Genomic DNA, 6,533 nt, shown 5'->3' with positions numbered 1-6,533 from the left:
TGTTTTGGAAGCACTGCTTATACTATTTTGGCAACAGGTTGCGATCAACCGGGATAAGCTGATTGTCACCCAGAATTCCTTTGAGAGGTGCCCTCAACTTCAGGGCTGGCCTCGTCCACTTCTTCTGAGAGGGAGAGTGTCAAGTAAGTCTCTGAAACCTTCAAAGTCTTCAGGAGTCTCTCTAGATTATCTTTGAGTGTCGGGTTTCAATTCCTGATGTAGGAACCTAATTTGACAAATATGTCCAGTCCATCTGTGTTGTACTCTGGGCTCTGAGAAGCCAGCTTTGAATATCCGGGAGGGCACCAGAAACTCCCCAGTCCTGCTAGTGTCTGTTCTTCAGGACCGAACGGCAGGAATGGGGGCCACCTGCCTGGTCACAGCTTCTGTCTCTTGGTGCCCATGGAAGTGATGATGAAGGTGACTCCCTTGGGCCAGAACACCGTAAAGTCTCCTGGAGATGGGTCCCCCTCTTGGTCCCATCACTGCCAGCTTTCAGGAACAATGCGGCCAGTGGGTTTTCAGATATGGTTATGTTGGGGGGACCCAGCTGGGGGAACTCAGAAGAGCCAGGGCCAGGGAAGGAGGCTCTCCCAGTTAGGGATTCTCTCCTCCAGATTTAAGGGTGTCTCCTGGTCCTCTGCTGGCTGGATCGGGGAGCCACTGACTCCTCTCCCCTTTACAGTTGTTCTGAGTTTGCCCCCCCCTCACAAAAAGACAGTGATGATGGAGGATGGGCCTGTTCCGTCGGCTGACGGGAGGTCAAATAACTGCATGAGCCAGGACGGAAAAGCCCAGTGCCGCGAGGGGCTGTGATGTGCCGATTCTCACAGGAGCACATGCTAAGCCCTGTACCAACCATTCTGGAGAAGGCTGAGAGCCAGGGAAGCACACCTCTTGCAGGGTCTCGCTGGCAGAGCAACTCCAACATGGTCCCACTGAGCGCAAAGCCAAGCTCTAGCTCTGTGGCAGTGGCTGGCGCTTCAGATTCCACCTCCTGTGCTCGTGCATCAGGTGGGCATCTCAGCTTCCCCTGCCAAGTTCTTTGGTACATAGAATAAGATAATCGTCCTTGGGGTTCACGGGATTAATGAGGGCTGGACAGTACAGTGAATAGAAGCGCTTTGAAGAGGAATAGCTCTGTGCCTGGGCGCTAACAACAGTCCATCTTTCTTTGGATGCCTGCCAGCGTGGCATCCCATTTCCCGCCCCCATTTACTAACTGCCTAAGACATAGAAACGGCAAATGAATAGATGAGCATGGCTTTTATAGTGGGTACCCTACACCCAGAACCCAGGAGCCCACAAGGTGTTGAGGGAAATGCCCAGTCTCCGGAGATTTTTGAACTCAGACCTTGGGAGAACCAATGTCCTTGGATCTCACTGCCCGTCTACCCTCCCCCAGCCTTGCCCTAAAGACTCCAGATGCTAAAAATACCCTGGCCACCTGCTGCCCAGGGAGACAGTAAATCACTGGCCTTCTAACTCCAGAATCCCAGCCAGACCTGGTTCAATGTGGCTGAGGGCACAAACCTACGGGGTTAAGTCCACTTTTTCCCACCCAGGCTGCTACCAGCAGCTTTCCCCCACTGCCGAGGAGGAGGCTAGAGGCAGGGAGGGCAATGCCCAGAGCCAGCAGGACCAGCTTCTGGAGCCAAGGTGTCAAGTGGGTGTGTGGCAGTCTGGTAGAGGGCTACTACATTAGAGGCTCCGGGAGAAGGCAGAGGATGAGGCCACAAGAAGCAACCACTTTACTGTGTTAGAATAAAGTCGGCACACCCACAAATTGCCACTCTGTGCTGTCTTGTTAACCTGCAGCCACCAGGTGTCACTATTAACAAGGAACACAACTGTCTGTGGTGACATCCCCAGACAGGAAGTGAATTCATGGAGGAGACAGCTCTTGCTTGCCCTGGGCACTCAGCAGCACATGGGAGAAAATTGCTAACTGCTTCCAGTTCTAATTAAATCCCACTCGCACAACCCTGAACCAAAACACAACCAAGAAATGTCAAAGGTCAACTCACTTTCATTCTTAACACAGGACCACAGACAAGAAATGAGAGGCAAAGAGGGAAATTTTGATGGACTTTTCAGCAAAAGGCTTCGTCAACAAAGACACTTGTGAGGATATGACACAGCAAATGAAGATTATATTTGAAAATGTGAGGGTCTCTGGGCTGTTCTAGAAAACCAGTTTTACAACTAACTGCTGTCATGCCAGGTATTGTGGCTCACGCCTTTGATCCCAGCACTCCAGAGGCAGAGACAGGCAGATCCCTGAGTTTGAGGCCAGTCTGGTCTACAGAGAGTTCTAGGACTCCACAAAGAAACCTTGTCTCAAACAACAACAACAAAAGGACAAGTAACAGTAACTACTGTCACTCAACTGCAGGTCCAATCAGTGAAATATAAAAAACAGGACAGTACATAAGCACCAAGCCAAGTGATGAAATTAAGGGCTATTCAAATGTAATGAGTAGACCCACGTGATCAGAAATTACTTAGTGTGGTGGTTTGAATGAGAATGGCCCCCATGGGCTCATATGTTTGAATGCTTGGTCCCCAGTTGGTAAATTATTTGGGAAGGATTGGGAGGTGTGACCTTGTTGGCAATGTGCTGCTGGGGGCTGGCTTTAAGCTTTCAATAGTCCAGGCCATTCCCAACACGATCTCTCTTCTCTTTGTCTTGAGTGGATCATGATACAAGCTCTCAGCTACTGCTCCAGCACCATACCTACCTGCCTGGTGGCCGCCATGTTTCCCACCATGATGGTCATGGACCATGAGCCCCCCAGTTAAATGCTTCCTTTTATAAGTTGCCTTGGTCATGGTGTTCTGTCATGGCAATAGAAAAGTAACTAAGACATATAGGTTAATTTTTTTTAAGTGCATAACACCTCCACTCTGATTTTCAGACCTTTTATGTTCTTGGGAGCATGTCTAATATTCTGTGTAAGACTCATTGTTAGGGTAGAAAGACCATGTTGCCGTTGCTGCTGTTGTTGTTTTGGGGGTCGAAGTCCTGTTCTGTAGCCCAGCTGGCTCTGAACTGGAGCTTTTTCTGCCTCAGGCTCCTGAAGATCTAATTACATAGCGTTCTACCACATCTTGCTACAAGGAGCACTTTTAAGTGGACTTTGACCTAGTCCACTGGTGCTCTAACTCTTGTGTGCCTCAGTTTCCCTGTGCATAAACAGGATTTTTTTAAAAGACCCCTTTAAGCAACACAAATCTAGGATTCCATGTGTGGCCTTAGAAGGCTCCTGTGTAGTTGAAGAAGTGAGTGTACAAAAATTACTATTGAATGCTACCCAGGGCCACGTAAGTGACAGAGACAGGGGCTGGGAGAAGTGGACAAGATAAGGCTTCCAGGAGAGAAGGGATGGAACCAGGACCTAACTTTGCAGCATGATGGGCATATTGGAGTCTCTCTTGCAGAGTTGAAAAGCGGTCCCCTGAACACTTTAAAGTACCGACTACTTGCCCCACAACACATAAACATCTGAGGAAACTTGTTTCACAAGTTAAGGATGATCACCGCCAACCGGCCTCTGCTGTGCGCACACATTTCTCAAAAATGAAGGCCTTTTCATACTATCCACAGTTACATTTCATATAACACAGAGAGCTGCAGCTTGCACAATGGAAAGCTGACCACAAAGGAGAGAGGATGGTAAAGTCCCAAAAGTTAATACACCCCCAGGAAAATCTTTAGAAAACTGAAACCAAGTGTGTCTTACTGATCCTCTCTGGTCAGAGACATACTTTCTCCCTCCACCCTCCCCATCTTTCTCCATTGAGACAGGGTCTTACTATGTTATCCAACTGGTCTCAAACTACTGGCCTCAAAAGGTCCTTCTGCCCCAGCCTCTGGAGTAGCTGAACACAAAGATACACGCTACCAATGCCCAGACTGATTTTTCCTTTTGTTCTTCCAATTTTCCATTCTCAGCATTGCACATCTACCAATTCTAGTTTTGAGTGTTTGCGTTGTAGGGCTGGAACTCAGAGTGTCAGGCACACTAGGGCAGTGCTCTACCATTACAGCCAAGCCCTTGTAATGAAGCGGCTTTTGAAGGAAATTCATCCAGGAAGCGTAATGCATCAGATTGCCTCGACTATTAACTTCTTAGGGTTAACCAACGGATGTGATTGTTTCCTACAGGGAAGCAGAAGTGGGAGACGGATTAAGTCTGGAATGGGCAGCGATGTCCAGGTGTGCTTCATGAAGAAGATGCAGTCTCCAAATAAAGAGTGGGTGAAGGAGGCTGGTGCACTTGCCCGCCTACACCTGGCAGGCGCTGACTAGTACTTCAGGGCATTTAAAGTTAAGGGAGTATGGCAGCTAACCTGCTTGTTGGAGGCTTTGCCCAATTATTCTCTTTATAGACGATTTCTCCTTAGACCCAAATGAGAGCCTTGATAACAAATCCAAAGCAGGCACATGCATTTTTATGATGACTTTTGCTGTTTTTGAAACTGTGTTTGCGCACTATAGCACAGGCTGACCCTAAACTTCCGGAGATACTCCTGTCTGCTTCCGAAGAGCTGAGATTACAGATGTGCATACTACACCAGAGCTATAATTTGTATATTATAAAGAAAAACACGGGGTTCTTTTCTAAGCCTTGTATTAGTCAGGGCTCTCCAGAGCAAAGGACCACCAGGGTGAATCAATCAATCTGTTCACCTAGCATCTATACGTATATATTAAGTAATTTAACAAATCAGCTGGTGTGAAAATAGTAACAACACTTGATCCTTGAGGCTGGGTCCCTCGGCAGATCCAGTCTGGCCCTGCAAACCTACAAGATTCCTGGAGAGCCACTGGTGTTTAGTCAGTGACAGAAGCCTATGACTACCGATTCCAATAGTGAAGAATCATCAGCAACAACAGAGTAAATCAGCCAGCCCAGGCCAAAAGCCAAGCCCAAAGGCCAGGGATTGTCTCTCTGCCAGAAAGTGCTGCCACATTCAGGGGTGGGCCTTCCCACATCAGCAAGGCATCAGGACAGTTCTTCAGGGGCGCTCCCTACACAGGTGATTCTAATTTGGGGCAAGTTGACATTCAACCAATCATAATAAACCTTTTGTTTGTATTTTGGTCTCTCAGCCTCTCTTTGGCAAGACTTTATAATTTTCACACCTCAACATGTAGCCTGTTCTTAGAACTCAGGTGTCACCATTCAGGATTAGCGGAGCCAAGACAAATCACAAGGACATAGTAGGTATCACCTGGACTCTTCTCAGGTGGATTATGAAGACATCAGCTCAATGCTTTTCTGGAATGAAGGGGTTCGCAAGAGAAATTTAGAGCACTAATAACAGCAGGTGGGGGTGGACAAAACACATTGCTGCTCCCTCCTCCTTCCTGTTTCCCAGGCTGCCCTTGAACTATGTACGGATCTGGGGATGACTTTGAACTTCTGAACTTCCTGCTTCAACCTCTCAAGAGCTGAGATTGCAAGTGTGTGCCACCACATCCAACCATGCAGCACTGGGGATTAGATCCAGGACTTGGTACATGCCAGGTGAAACACCATGACCAAAAGCAAGTCAAGGAGGAATCACAGTTCATCATTAAAGGAAGTCAGGACAAGAACAGGGCAGGAATCTGGAGGCAGGAGCTGATGCAGAGGCCATGGAGGGGTGCTGCTTACTGGCCTGTTCCTCATGGCTTGCTCAGCTTGCTTTCTTATAGAACCCAGGACCACCAGCCTTCATGTCCCACATATTCTAATCACCCTCTTCCCGCTCCCATGACCTCAAGATCACTCTTCCAATCCTGTTTCCCAGTTTCTTCGGCATCCACACAACAGATGTGATGAGAAGCCAAGCACAGAGCAACTGATTCCTATGGTGCCAAGCAAAATTTAGACTTACAATATTTATTTATTCATTGTATGTGTCTGAATGTTTAAAGCCTGCGTGCGTGTCTATGTAACGTGTGTGCCTGGCGTCTGAAGAGGGCATTGGGTATGCCTGGGACTGGAGTTACAGACAGTTGTGAGCCGCCGTGTGGATGCTGGGAATCAAACCCTCTACAGTTCACACACATATTCCACCAGCTAGGGAACAGTTCTGTCCCTAAGCATTTCTGGTCAGGGATACTCAACTTCTATTGTGTTTGTGAAATTTACAGACAAAATCGTACCCTCTGCATTCTCCGGGCATGGTCTTTCCACCTTCTGTGATGTTGTATCAGTTCCACTCTCTTTGTTTTTAGTGCACTGGGTGTACTCATCATAGAGTGAAAATCTATTTCCAAACATTTGGGGTAAAAAATACCCGCCATGTCTGGTGCCCCTATGAGACATTCTGCGAGGTCTGTATCTGGGGTCAACTCTCTGAGTTACAAGGTACAACTTCTGGGGATGACTTCCAAACCACAGAGGGGACTCTGCCAAGAGAGGTGCAGCATGACCAATAGGCCACCACTAGGGCTACCCCCTTCTTGGTCTCTCTTTGGCTTCCCCCTCCACAACTGCCCCCCAAAGCAGGGAAGCTCATGGAGCATAAAGCCACATTGG

Source organism: Peromyscus eremicus, chromosome 9 (genome assembly GCF_949786415.1).
Source record: "Peromyscus eremicus chromosome 9, PerEre_H2_v1, whole genome shotgun sequence".
NCBI lineage: Eukaryota > Metazoa > Chordata > Mammalia > Rodentia > Cricetidae > Peromyscus > Peromyscus eremicus.
This window is presented reverse-complemented; position numbering follows the sequence as displayed.